General features: G+C 32.9%; 1 long non-coding RNA gene across 1 annotated transcript in view; it reads left to right on the forward strand.

Moving 5' to 3' along the window:
- Positions 1–7832, forward strand: part of LOC129144745 (uncharacterized) — a 44889-nt gene extending 37057 nt beyond the window's left edge. The window contains exons 2-3 of the long non-coding RNA XR_008549273.1: positions 1362–1419; positions 7698–7832. This is a non-coding gene — a long non-coding RNA (uncharacterized LOC129144745). The remainder of the gene's footprint in view (positions 1–1361; positions 1420–7697) is intronic.
- The last annotated feature ends 7658 nt before the right edge of the window (positions 7833–15490 follow it).

A 15490-nucleotide genomic window follows, 5' to 3' on the forward strand; every position in this document is an offset into this window, starting at 1 on the left:
ACTCAAAATGGTACAAAACCCACAAATCTTGCCTAAGGGCAGATGAGATAATCCAGGAGCTGGAGAGGCAAGAGTCCAGATAGAGACTGTGGTGTTAGCAAGGACACAAGTGTAGAAAATAGAAATTAGGTTTTCAGACTGTCAACTGGCAATGATTGTATTATATAACTGTTTCCAGTCATTATTCATTAAAACTGGACCTTTTAATAGTAATTACTGATCATTCCACTCTTATGTAGAATTTGTATTTTTTGGCTTGTTTTATGCATATTGTATGTAGAATTAGTTAAAAGACATTTCTTGAGGTCTAAAGCTGTTTTTGTTTAGTTTTTAACTTCACATCATTCAATGCATCACTTTGAAATATTGAGTGTTCATTACATGTTGTTGACTGATTAACCCTGTATTAGTATATCTCAGAGATATTTTAATTTCAAAATTTTCTGTATTTTCATTATTTATTATATGTTTCCTTTGAAAATTAAATATTTCCCTGAAGTATTTCAGTGAATAAATAGTATTAGCAATAATACATTAGCAAAATATGTCCATAACTATCTGTGATAACTTATAATGAAGGAGATTAGGGGAAATAAGAGAAATAAATTTTCCTGTTAGAAAGTTTATGCAATAAGTGGAACTTAATGCTTTTTTTTTTTTTTTTCTGAGGGTAACCATATATTCTAGTTTGCCTCCATTCTGGTGAAGTTATTGATAACTCTCTTTAATTCTCAACAGTATTCTAGTTTGGGTGATAAATTGCATTGCTCAGTTGTTATTCTAATAGCTCCCAAGGTTAGATGGTGATCTGAATTTTCTGAGGACAGTATTTTTTAAATTATAAAATATATTACATATGTAAAAATAATACAAAATAAAATACAACAAATTGTACAACCACAATCAAAACTTGACCAATGTTAATATTTTGCCATATTTTCTTTAATATTTTTAAGAAAAAATGTTCATGGAACTAAAGAATTTTCTATCTTTGTAACATTATTTTCCCTTCTCTCACATTCAACCATTAAAAAGTTGGGACATATCTTGCCTATGTATGTTTATATTTTGATAATGTGTGGATTAGTGTTAGACTGCAGTGATTTTCACATAGTTTAGTATTATTTATGTAAATGATACTAAAACAAATATATATATATATATATAGTTATGGGGATATTTAAAAAATATGGATTTCTGAGTATCTCCAGTATAAAAACAGAATGTTTTGGGGTTATGCCCAGAAATATAGACATTGTGCTATAAATGATTATGATACTCTAATAACCTTGGGAAATTTGATTATTGTCAAATTGGCAATGTTTATGTAGATTTAAAACATCTGGTTTGATGTTTTTCAGATTCGGTATGGAATATGAACAGTGAACATCTGAAGGTGAAAGTTGACAACCTAAAGAGGTCAGTTTTTTACTGACTTTTTTTTAACATATAACTTAGTATATTTTCCTTTTTATTATTAATAGTGTATAGCAGGTCCTTGAATAATGTCATTTCATTTAGCATTGTTTCTTTATAATGTTGATGAGAAAACATAATTGATTTTTGGCTGGGACCACAGCTGGTGTGGAGTTTGCCTATTTCACCCATGCATAAGCAGGTGTTCTCCATGTAATCTTCACACATCTAAATATGTGCAAGTTAGGTTCATTGGTGTGTCTAAATTGTTCCAGCCACAGGGAGTGTGTGTGTGTGTGCGTGTGTGTAACCTGCAATGCAAGGGCATCATGGCTAGAGTTGGGTCCCATCTTGTACCTTGAACTACAGGGGTAGTGTGACCACCATGATTCTGAAATGTAAGAAATGAGTTGGAAAACAAATGAATAAATTAATACAAATTATTTTATTAGAAGTAAGAAGAATTTTGGGTCTTTACTTAGAAGTTGGTGATGATTTTGTGACTGGAGATTTGCCATAGGAATTAACTCTTGTTTATATAAATTAGTCTATGGTAAATTGGTTTTGCGATACATCCTTTTTCTTGAAGTCAAAGATTCCAAGAACCTTTCAGTAATGTTAAGTGAGGACTTACTGTATTAGTTTCTTGTTGCCATTTAGGGTGGGAAAACTATGGGATATGCACCTATTATTTCAATTCCCAAATGAAAGTGGGTTAATTAAATTGTGTTGTGGTTAGCCCAAGATAAGGTTCTAACATTTAAATTTAAAGAATACTTATGGGAATATTAGACAATATTGATACATAATTGGGTTTCAGAAAACAAAAATATTTTGGAAATCAATCATGGCTTCAGAGACTAAATGTAAGGAATATATTTTTAATGTGCTAAAGAAAGACAAAATAATATGAGCTCCAAAAATGAGCTGTAAGAATATAGAAAAAATTAAAGTAGAATGTAAAGGTATAAGTCAAAGTAAATTGCTGATCCCTGCTATGCACTTGAAAGGTATCTAATTATCAAAGAGTTTACTAACCTTACTGAGATCATTACTATAATATATATTTGACTTCCTTAATCATTGAATGTTTGGTCTTTCTTTAATGAAAACCAACTGATCTAGTGTGTCTGATTATAAGGTGTTTACATATTGTCTTGGAGCCCTAAAGCAAACTGTGGATGCATTTCATACAATGGTTCTAATGATAGAAAACAATTTAGAAGAATAACCTTGGGACTGTACCAGAAAATTTCAGGTGACCTATCTTAAATATTTATATGTGTATTTACACGATACTTCATTGATAAATTCCCACACTCTACCATCATTCATCAGTCAGAGTTAATTGAAAAGAGAGTGACACATTCCCAAAATTTCATCAAAATATCTAAGGATGTCACTCTGTTTCTTATAGTTACAGTGAATCTGGCACCTCATCTTCTTATTTAGTCTTTTGGAGTCTTGAGATAATAAGAAGGGAATGATGGAATGGATAGGATAATTTGGGAAGAAACTGTGTTTGCAACTTAGCTATAAAATAAACCACCCTCTAAGGAAGACTAATAGAAAAGATTTTGGCTGTAGCACTTGGATAAAGATAAGCATTCAAAATGAGACAGAAAAGGGCTAGATTAGATAATAGCTTGTCCACCAGGGGCAATGATGCCAATTAATGCAAATAGAAACATAAAGAATTTTACAATATTGCTATTCATGCTTAGAATATTGTTAATAGTAGAATGTGTACCCTTTATTAAACTCTTAGAAAGTAAAAAAAAATGAATCAAACCTTCTTTACTGATAGCAAGGGAGATTTTAATAAGAATCACATTAAAAGAAAGGGTTTTAGAAGAGCAATTAAAAAAAAGCAAACATTGTTTAAAAATATGATATAAATAAAAAAAAGTGAAATTTAGATATCACTAATTAAGGTCAGCTAACGCCAAGATGGCTCCTAGAGCTTCCTGCCTCATAGTATTCACCTTGTGACATGTTCCCCTGCTTTACAGGGCATACGGCTGGCCTGTGTAACCATTAAAATATCGTGAAAGATGTAAAAAATAAAAAGAGAGAAATAAGGTGGTATCACATTTCCCTTTATTGTACAGATGGTTCTTAGTTGTTGACTGACAAAAGTTTTGAACTAATTAATCTGCTATTTAGATATTATAAGTGCCTGTATCTATGTAAAGTACTGGAAATCTAGAAGTCATTAAGACAGTTGTGGTCACTGCTAATTATAGTATTCCATCATAAGTGTAATGTAGGGGAATTACAAAAAGTTGCTATGCAGATATGTTATAAAGCTATGCTATAATATAAAGAAAATTTTTCATGTTATGGGGACATGTAAGAAAATTAATTAACTAAGTTTTAAGAGTCAGAAAATGTTTGCCAGTGAGAGATATCTAAATAAAGAACTGTAGGTTAAAGGTAGGAGTTAAACTAAAAGAGTGGGGACGTGGGTTAAAATTCCACATAAATTTACCAGCATGTACAAAGATCTATAATAAGACTAATATGTTTAAATAACTAAAAGAAATTTTCTTTGATAGGAACCTAAGGTCAGCAGGGAGAGAGTTTGCTTAGAAACACAGTTGATATCATGCAATGGTAAATATTTGAATATCATTAAATGAACTGTGAGTAATTATTGAAGACTTGAGTTTTAGAGAGATTGCTTTGATTCATCACATGCAAAGGATTATATATGAAGGCACAGATGAAGATATGATGAGTTTTCAGCAGTTTATGTGAGTCTAGATAAGGGGAGTAACAGTTGAAAGAAGTAGGCAGATTTTACAGAAGTCAAGGATATTCCTGGCAGAACATGGTGATTAATTGAATGTGGTCAATGGTATGGAGTAAAAGGAATTAAGAGGACTATCCAACTTGAATACTGCCATAGGTAAATAGAAATACCACATTGTGGTACAGTTAGATGATGTAGAAATCAATGGAGCAGGAGACCATGGGAGAATCTAAAACTATAAATAAAAGGCAAAGGTTTACAACAGGATTCAGGCAATTACAAGTGGGATCATCTGATCTTGGAAATTTCTCAAACTAGGTAAGGTAATAGTCACTAACATTTAGGTATAAACTGTAATTGTAGGAGTAAGTGAGTTCTCTTAGTATGTACAAAACAAAAGCCAAAGTCTCAGCATGAAACAAACAAACAAAAAACCTTTAACAAAAAAAAAAAAAAAAAGCATATCTCAAAAAGGAAAAACCCGAGATATGGAGAGAGTAAATTCTAAAACTAGGACATGTAGACAGGATTGGTTGTTATGATGTGGGGAAATATATGGCTTAGAAACAAGAGGTCCTCAAAACATGGGGAGTTGCATTGCTAAATTTATTTCTATCAATGATACCAGGATCAGAACAGAAGATATGTTGAACTTTACTGAATTCATGTATTGAAAGAAATAATTCCACTGGTTCCCTGGCAATTAATTTCATGGCCTCCTCTCCAATAGATACTGCATTTACAGAAATTATATAGACCTTTGTTAAATACTACATCTAGAATTTGGATATGACAAAATCAACTTCATTCTCCATTGATATAGTTTCAATATTTCAACAGTCAAAGTCAAAAGAATTTGTGCTTTTCAATCATAACATGAGAGCAAGGACATCAGGATTTCAATCCTGTCCATTTTTAAATTTTAGGGGTTGAGTAGTTTTATTTAAAGTTATGACCTCTAAGAAGTTCATATTTTCCCTCTTATTCATATAAAATGATGCAAAAAGGGTTGCAGTTATTGCTCTTTACTCTTTACATATTTGCTAAAATTTCATAAAACATGTGATTTTAAAATCTTGATTCTTCAGACATGTATTTATTTTGTTTAATTATCATCACCTTATGAGTTTTCATTGCTTAGTTTTTTTGAGAATCTGAGGAATCATCTGCTATTAGGAAACATATTGGAACTTAAATTTCCTAACGAGAATTCTAGTTCCTAAAATATATTAAGCTTGAAGATGAAATTTGCTTCAATATAAAAATGGAAAAAGCAAAGTCTTCCAACAGTTTTTAAATTAAAATTTACCCTTTGATCTTATACATGTCCATGTATTTTTGGAAATTTGTACTGTGGTTGACAACAAACTGTACTGCCCATCATAGCTTATATTGAAGGACTTATTATTTCCATTGTATGAGGATTAGGCATGAATTTTTCATTTTCTATAATTGCATAATAGGGAGATGAAGACACTTATATTTTCCAATTAGTTGGCACAGCAATGAATACTAGAATTGATCTGTGAAATAAGATGCTGACAATTATTTCTCTGAAAATTAATATTTTGCTTCAATTTTTAGAAGACTATATTTTCCATATTAAAATAAAAAAAATAAGCACTCTCCCTTTCCTTACAGGAAGACTTAATGAACTACATAAAAGATTATAAACTCAAATTTAGACTCAACAAATTTATTATATTACTTTTCTTGGAGTATAAATTAGGGCACACACCCACTCTGGTTAAAAAAGTAAAAATTGAACTGCAAAATCCCAGTACTCGTTTTTCCTTATTTAAAATTGGATATAAGACTAGAGGCCTTTTCCTCTCTGGTGGCTCAGTGGTTGAGCGCTGTGTTGCGAAGCTGCCCACAGCCTCTGCAGCGCTGGTTCGATCCCGTCCGCCGATGAGGGTCCCACATGGCTCTCAGACCTCTCCTGCGCCCCCGCTGCTCCCCTCAGCAGTGTACTTCTTCACTCTGCCTGTTCTGCTCCCGCTCTGGCTCTGCTGAATTCTCTCGCCCTCCCATGCTTCTGACTGTGCCCAGAGCTTGTATAAATAAATAAATAAATCTTAAAAAAAAAAAAAAAAGAACAGTGGCCTTTTTTTTTTCCTCTCAGGCTGTACAATGGCATCCTAATGCTACGAAAAGCAACAAGAGAAACACCACTGATGAACTTCCTTAGCCAGGAAGCATATACTTTATAAGTAAAGCAGGTTAAATAGCTGTGAGTTACCTATTAAAAACAAGCAAAACAAAAAGCAAAATCCTGGGGAAAACAGAGGAACACATGAAATACTTTACCACAATATGGAATTCTCAAAAAAAAAAAAGAGAATTAGCTGAAGAATCCAGACTCCAGAAAGCATGGAAGCAAAGGATCTGGGGAAGCTGGGATCTCGGGGGAAGCCACTGTCCTTAGCACAAACCTTTCTGCCTTCTGTCTTCTGACTCTTTCTTGTTTGGATCTTTCCCTTGTGTGATTTGTAGCTGGGTGTTTTTTTGGGTTGAACAATTTTTTTTTTTTTAAGGTTAACAAAAGGTTTATTTACAAGGGAAGGGGGATGAGGAAATGTACAACTCAGGGAGAAAAGAGGGAGATAAATTCTTAAATGTGTCCTACCTGTTCCACTGACCTGGAATCCCAAATGACCCGCCGAGACCAAAGCTCCTTGGCCAAGAGCACAAGCCAGGTGCCCCAGACCCCACTAACATGGCTGTTTTTTTTTTTTTACAGTCAGAGAAAAATGGCTGTTTAATTCCACCCTTAGGTCCTCGCAACTTCCCTTTGGGGATCATGGAAGGGGATCATGGGATTTGTTTTGATGGAGTGGGGGTGGCATCCACAAAGCCTGTATGGAATTAGCTCAGGGCATTCTTTCCCCTGAACAATTCCCCCCTTTCATTTTTTGCCACCATTTCCATGGTGTTTAATATCAAATGTATGGATGCTGGGGTACAGTCTTAGATGAAAATTTTTCTCAGGGTTCCCTTTGGAAAGCAAACCAGTCTCTCCAGATATTGCCCATTGTGGAAAGCAAAAGTCCTCCATTCCTGGGAAATAGATTATCAGTCCAAGCCAAAAATAAATAAACAAATAAACAAATAAATAAATAAAAATTCTGGTGGCATTAGCCAAAACAAAACAGCAAAGATATCAAATCACATGAAAAATATTAAAATTGATTCAGCTTATGCAAAAATAGTTTCTCTCAATCTTGATCCCAACTTGTTTCAACAGCATAGCAAAAGTTTGCAAACCAAATCTACTTTTAAACCATATTACCTATTTTTGCATAAAATCACAGGGCAGAATAACTAAACAGCAATTTTAGCTGGCTTTGTTGGAATACTCCATAAAGGATCAAAGTGACCAGGATCTGCCGCAAGTTAGCTTTTTCCGGCAAAGCTAACTTGTGTTAACATTTTCTCTCCCCTTGATTCCAACACAGCATGAAAATAGTGGTAGTAATTTTTTTTACTACTTATCTAAGAGTCTGTTTTTGCATGACTTCCATAGGGATTTTGTCTGCTTAAACTAAAAGAATTGGACATGAATTTCATTGTATGGCTTTGAGTGGAATCTTCCAGGAAGATGAAACAGCTGAATCAAGAAGAAGAGAACCCGCTGCCTTGTCCGTAGGCTCCAGAGACCCCCAAGGAAGGTGAGGAAGCCGCCTCCATGGGCAGGACTGGGTGACCCGGAAAAAGAAAAAGCCCTGGTACTCTCGAGAAGAGGAAAGCCAGGTGGAGTCTGATGAGACCAACTTTGTTCTTTTTTTTTTTAGATTTATTTATTTATACAAGAGGCAGGATAGAGGCCAGTTGCGCAGGAGGATGAGAGGATTCACCAAAGACAGAGCAGGGAACAGAACAGGTAGACTGATGAAATACACTGCTGTGGGGAGCAGTGGGCGAGACAGGAGAGGTCTACTTTGCCATGTGGGATTCTCACCTGCTGGTGGGAATTGAACCCGTGCTGCCGCCTGCACTACCAGGGAAGCCCCCAGCTTTGTTCTTGAAGTGTACGCAGACCAGATGTCAAGAGCTGTTTGTTTTACTAATGGATTTATAGGAGCTCTTGAAATGTTCTGGACGCAAGCCTTTTTAAAGTGATGAATTGCACATATATGCTTACATTGAAATGGCTCGCTATTTCACCACTTAAATTCACTGATGAATAAACTAATATATGAACTTTTATAATACTATTTCCTTCTCAAAAATATGAAGATATTCTTTCACTTTATTTTTCAGAAGGAGGTGTTTACTTATATAGTCTATAATCCTATTTGTCATGCTATATCTACCCCAGCAACTCTTTATCATTAGATCTTTGGACTGTTCAAAGAATTTTGGTAACTAAAATTTCATTTCCAATAGATCTCAAAAATAAGTGAAACTTCCAAGCAAGAGAGAGAGTCCCACTTCTTAAGCTAGTATATTAAGTTTAGTTTAATTAGGAGACTGACTAAGTTTTGAATTCTTAATGTTTTTCTTAGTTGTGTGTCATAACAGACTCACAGTTGATCATAGCACTTCTTTAAGTCATTCATTTCTATATGTCCAGAGGTTTAATGAAATGAAATTACGATCTCTTGCATGTTGTCAGTTTGTAATTACATATTATGATGTCACCTGAAAAGTAACTTCTTCAAAATCATTTGGTTAGAAAAGTGATTCAAGCTTCCTTATTGCTTCCTGAAATATTATTGGCAACACATTCACAAAAGTTGAGTATATGTTGGTATATAGATATGTGTGTGTGTGTGTGTGTGTGTGTATCCTTTTGTAGGTTTTTCTTTTTTTTTGCTAAGAAATATGTTTGTAATTTAAAAGTTGTTCTCATGCTGAGCAAATATTATGTCTTGAAAATTTTCTAAATGTTCACAATACATCAGTAAAAAAAAAGACAAAAATAGATCAATAGAATTTATTTACATGGATATTTTCCCGTGTTTATACATAAGTATTTATCCTATTATTCTTTGCTCTTCTGATCTTAACTATTTTTATGTCTATAGTTCCATAGTGCTACATATATTCCCATTGTTATGAAATAGATCTCCAGAACTTTAAAATCTTGCTAAATTGAAATTCTATGTGTATATTCAACCATTCACTTTCTTTCCCTAACAACCACAGCATCCTGTAAAAGTCTTCTGATCCCTCCCTGATCCTAGTTCCTGGTAAAACTCCCTTCTGGCTGCTTTAAATACTGCATATAAGTGGAATCGTACATTTGTCATTTTGTGACTAGCTCTTTGGAAAATCTAATCTTTAGCTTTCTAATCTCCAGAGTATGGGAAGACATGGTAGAAAAATCTTGAAGGTTTTTGTTGGGTCATCTGTAGTGTTTCCCAATGCCATTCTTTTTAACTTTCTTCATTGGAAAGAGAGAGTGAAATCAAATGCAAACAAACAAATACTAATAGTAACAAAAGAGGGCTAATTTTGTTTGGGATCTCCAAAGCAAGCCATGAGAATGAGGAAGTTCTCTTAGGAGAACTCTGTAAGATTGTAAAGAAAGCAGGCTAGAAGAGAGGAGGAAGGTGGGCAAAATGTGTATTTTTAGCTTGATCTCACAGGTAGCTCTGCAGTGTGATTCCACCAATATTCCATAATGGGGGCAGGGCAGCATTAAACACACCTTAGAAATCATTGACAAGATGGGGCATATAAAAATAAATAAATGAATGAATGAATGAATGAATGAATAAATGCAGCCTATGCCAAAAAAAAAAAAAAAGAAAGAAATCATTGACAAGAAAAATCCTACAAGAAGGGAGTTTCTATCAGTGTACAATAATGCAATAGAAAAAGACGAATATATGAATCCATAAAATACAGATATATAAGTTCAATGAGTGTATATCTTATATATTTTAATATATTGTATATATTCTGTATACACTCATAAGAGAGACACAGATGGATGCCTCTTTATTTCCCTCTTTATTTCTCCTTATGCAATGTGACAAGAATTAGTGACAACCTAGAAGCAAGTCTGAAATGACATATTTTAGCTCTAAATTACTGTTAAATTTCTGTAAATAATTTTAGCCATGACTAGAATTAAAGGTAATTGTTTCTATGGGAACACAACTGTGAAAGAAAGATAATGCAATGGATGTTAAAAACAATACCTGAACTATCTCATTACATTCAGTATAAGTCTATGCATTTTTATTGATGAATCTTAGGCGTTATTATATATGTTAAGAGACAGTTATAACTGATGAGGTTGTAGCAGTGGCCCAAGACCATGAAACAAAATGTAGTGAAGTAATTGTAGAACTCTACATTCACATTTAAAAAATAAATTGGGCAGGTTTACAACTTTTCATTACCAAGAGTTCTCCTGTTGCACAGCAACTTGCCAGAAAGAGCAATTATAGGTTCCAGACAAAATACAGAGCAAAATAACCAGGGACAACAAGCAATAACAATAATGTGAGGACTCTAGTGTGTGGATAAAACAGACATATTTGGGATAGGTGCTAACACTTTGAGAAATAGATGGCAGAAGGTAAATTTCCTTTTGTTAAGCTTTATTCTAATTGAAAACACCAACCAATATCATGGGTGTTCAATAAGATTCTAATAAAAAACAAGCAGTTTTTCTGGGTTGAATTAAAAACACAAGCATTTTGGACAAGCATATCCTTGGAACCAGAGAATGGTGAAATACCCACAACGCAAAAATAGAATGAAGATGCAAATTCTTAAGTTCTCCCAAACAAAATTTCTGTGTCAGATTACTATTCAAAGTTATTCATTATATGATGTATCAGGAAAGTAAAATTCAGTCAACTAAAAATGATAATTAATAGGCATCAACCTTAAGATAAGTCAGATGGTTGAATTAGCAGACAATATTTTAAGAAAGATGGTATGAATATAATTAACAAGGCAAGAAAATATGCTAAAATAAATTAAAAAGGGGACAATTGTTAGTGGAAATATAAAAACCAAGATAAGGGAAATTCTAGAATTACAAATACAATATGTATGATTTCAAATTTTTCTGGACTATATCAAAGTAGAATAGGCATAACAAAAGAGGATAGCAAACATAAATATATATCAATGCCAACTATGTGATATTAAGAAAAAAGGAAATAATTTTTAAAAATGTATAGACTGTAGTACAAAAAAGGTGTGAAATATGTAATTGGAAGGGAAGAGACAATGAATAAACATTTCCCAAATTTTTGAAACATATATTACATATTCAAGCTCAGCAAGGTCTAAATAGAATATATATAAGAAAATAATACATATTTATGTGTATATATGTCTATATAGTTCCTTATATCTATTCTGACATTCTATATAGACATTCTATGTAGACATATATACTCATACATATCCCATAGCCAAACAGCTAAAAAAAGAAAGGCTAAAGATAATCTTGAAAGTCACTAGTGAAGCAGACATTAAAAACTGAGGAACAACAACTTAGATTTCTAATAAATACTGAATTCTCTTCAGAAACAACTGTGGTGTATATTAGGAAACAACATCTTTCAGGAGAAAAAACTAAACTTGCCTTCCCAATGAAAATAGTCTTTAAAAACGGCTTGCAATGGCATATTTAAAGATGTTAGAATGGCTCTGTGTGTGTAAATACATCTTGAAAATACATTTTAAAATGAAGAGTGTCACCCAAGATATAGAAGGGCACTTTATAATGATAAAAGGGTTAATTAATTAGTAAGACAATGTTATAAAAATCATGGGTGCTTCTAATAATAGCTTCAAAATATATGAAGCAAAAATCAACAGAACTGAAGAAATAGATATGTCAACCATGATGACTAACAATCACAATTGTGAAAACAAATAGAAACATAAGCAATATGATCTGAATTCCACTTTTCAATCATCTTGACCTGACAAATGTTTATAGAACACTACATATTATAATTAAAACATACATGTTTTTAAAGTGCACATAACACTTTCATTACAATAGAATTTATCCAGATCATAAAATTCTTCTCAATAAGTAAAAGATTTGAAATCATATAGAATAGTACTCTCATCACAGAAGAATTAAATGAGAAATCAATAAGATGTCTTGGAAAACCTCAAAACATTTAGAACTCAAATAACATAAATCTAAACAATCCATATGTCAAGGAAAGAACCACATAGGAATTGATGAAATATTTCAAACTTCACAAAAATGAAAATACAACATAAGAAGTACTGGACAGCTATCTAGGTTTTGGAACACAATCACACTCATTTCTTTACCTATCGACTGCCTGTTTTCCTTCTACAGTGGCAGAATAGAGCAATGTGGAATGGCCACAATGTCTTAAGTAGTTACTATCTCACCCTTTACTGAAAAGATTTGCTCCCTCCTGTCATTAATATTCAGAATAAGTAACCATCTCTTTTAGGGCCAGGGAATTTAATATATTGATTATTTGGTCTCCATGTCTATACTAATTAAATGTCAGAAATAACAGTGTCATTGGTGAAAGCTGTGGGTTTCAGTATGTAGGATACCAAATGGGTTATTAATACATATCAAACATTGTAATGATATTGATTGGGTTCTGAGTGCAGACAGCATCACTGCACAGAACAATTGGATTCAAAGTCTTGGTCAAGTCTTATCTGTATATTTTTGTTAATATAAATATAATTCCAATATATTACAAAAATAAAGTGATGTAACAATATTAAAATCTTTCCATTGGAAACTGCTTAAAAAGGAAAAAAAGAGAATTTGGAAGGAAAATTCCATACTATATTGGAAAATTAATTTCAAGTGTAATTACACATTAGAAATTGAAGGGGAAGTTGATTTCCATTTTTTAATTTAATTTTCTATTAATTGACAAGACTATTGTGAATGTAGTAACAAATCCAAAGCAACTTATGGTTTTAAAACATACAATATAACCCAATCCAGACAAATTTAGATATCAATTACATTGGAGTGATTTTGGTAAGGCTATAAAATGATAGCATACTTTTATTATAACCTTGTCTGGCATATGATAAACATTCAATAATAGAAGTAGTGTTTTTGATATAATTATTATTTCTATTCTCTAAAATAATAAAGTCTTTCATACAATTTCCCTACTATTATTATGAAACAGTTTCACAAGATAGACTATGTTAAAGTGTCTGGGACAGTGCTTGATATGTATGATATGATTTCAAATGCTTTGTATTTTGTCCTTATGTTCACCTGGAAACAAAAAGATATTTGAGATGCTTTAATATAAATACTTGATATTGACCCAACAATGAGCTGTCCTAGAAAGAATTATATACATGCACATGTGTGTGCTTTAGACTCAGACTTCTTCAATGTTAGAAGTACTGTTAGGGGAAAGATGGTAAACATTTATGTGAACAACACACGGCTTTTTGGAGAGAGATGGATTTTTTTTTATTCCACCATTAAAGACTAATATTTGTGTCAATGACATTTTGCAAATAATGAACAATGGTTCTTCTGAGGTTGCTAAATTTGAAATCAGAAAAGAGGTGATAGGTAGCACTCATCATGTAGGTAAATTATGCTTACTAGCTTCTAGATGATAAGATGTAGTTTAGACAATCAATCAATTTTGCAGTATATTTTTAATTTCTCCAGATATTTGTAAGGATTGATTGCTATTGTTCCATTAGGTAACATCATTGCATTATTATGAGGTTGATATCATTAGCTGCAGGCACATGCAAAATATTAGATCTAAATTTTAAAAGAAAGGTGACCTTCCATCTTAGAACACAGATAAATAGTAAATGAGCTCTATAACCTCCAACATTGATGTTTCAAGGTAATTTAATAACAAGACACTTAACTAAAATACTGAAGTGTGATGCAATATATCATGCTTAGAGGCATTCACAGCCTGTAAGGGCAATTAGTTACAGTGACTTTTTCAATCCCACCATATTAAATTCAATGAATCTATCATTGATTGAAAGATACCTTGGTTTTATTAGACATTTTCCAGGCATTTGAAGCTATTAATAACGCTTGTATATTCATAGTTGTAGCCTGGAGAGACAGGTGTTTATTCATTTCTAAGACAATAGTTCAGACATTATATATAGTTTACACAAAAGCTGTCTATAGGCCAAGGTCAAAAAGTATGTGGGGTGTGTGTGTGTGTGTGTGTGTGTGTGTGTGTGTGTCAGAGAGAGAGAGAGAGAGAGAGAGAGAGAATTGCTAGGATTCTTTCAGATTTTAAAATAAAACCCCCCACTACCTCAACCTTGTTTTCACATTAGCCTGCTATCTCCAGAAGACAAAAACTAGATTTTGGTGTTTATAATGCATGTGATAATTTGTGCAGCATCATGTTATTATTAATATTAATTTTTACTTCAAGGAGCAGCAATAGATATGAAAACTGTCACAAAATAAAAAAGGAAATGCATGGAACAAGAATCCATCTCTATTTTAAATGGTAGTCCTCCAATGATATTTAGCTAGTGTTTCTTAGTCATTAAGAACTCAGGCTCTGGACTCGGAACATGAGCTTGAGTCCCAGTTAATCTCAGTTTTGCTGAGATTGTTGACATTTGTTCATATCAGGCAAAGTGATTATATTCTCTAAACCTTATTTTTCTCGTTCATTAATGGGAAAACCAAAAACACCTATTGCACTGACGTGTTGATTATCACCAGTATTATGCATTTGTTTCATGATGTCAAACAAGCAATTACATTATTGAAAAAGTGTTATATGTCTAACTATTTGAAGAATATATGTAATTGCTCTACCTAATATTAGCATAAAGAAATAGTATCTGCTGCTGCCAGTTCTCCATCAATTATCCATTCCTCTTTTCATTTCTGCAAACAGAATTCTGATTTTATTCACCTTTGGGAGAAACAATGTGCTCTGCACAGGATATGACTAATGATTGATCTAGTCAATTATATTAATCCTTTACCTTTTTACCTGGTTTAGGATTAAGTGTGTTCTAGCTACAAAGACGTAAGAGTAACTCTACTGAGGGTGTTTGGGGAAAAGTTTCCTCTCTAATTAAGAGATAGAGGTACATAAGTGAGCCCTTCACTCCCTTTCCACCTTTGGCTTTGAACACAGTTACATAACACTTAGGAGCTTGCAGAAGCCTCAGGCAATCATGAGGGAGGAGTCAAGAGAATCATAAATGACAGAAAGGCCTGGCATGGTGAAGCTGCTATATTAACCTCTGAACTTCTTGTCATTCAAGATTTATTCATGTAAGCACAAGTTTAAACCACTAGTGGTAGGTATGCTGTTACTTGAAACTAGGAGCATTTTAAGGCTGCTGCTATAGTTA

This window comes from Talpa occidentalis, unplaced genomic scaffold (genome assembly GCF_014898055.3).
Source record: "Talpa occidentalis isolate TD23 unplaced genomic scaffold, MPIMG_talOcc4v2.1 talOcc4.6, whole genome shotgun sequence".
Classification (NCBI taxonomy): domain Eukaryota; kingdom Metazoa; phylum Chordata; class Mammalia; order Eulipotyphla; family Talpidae; genus Talpa; species Talpa occidentalis.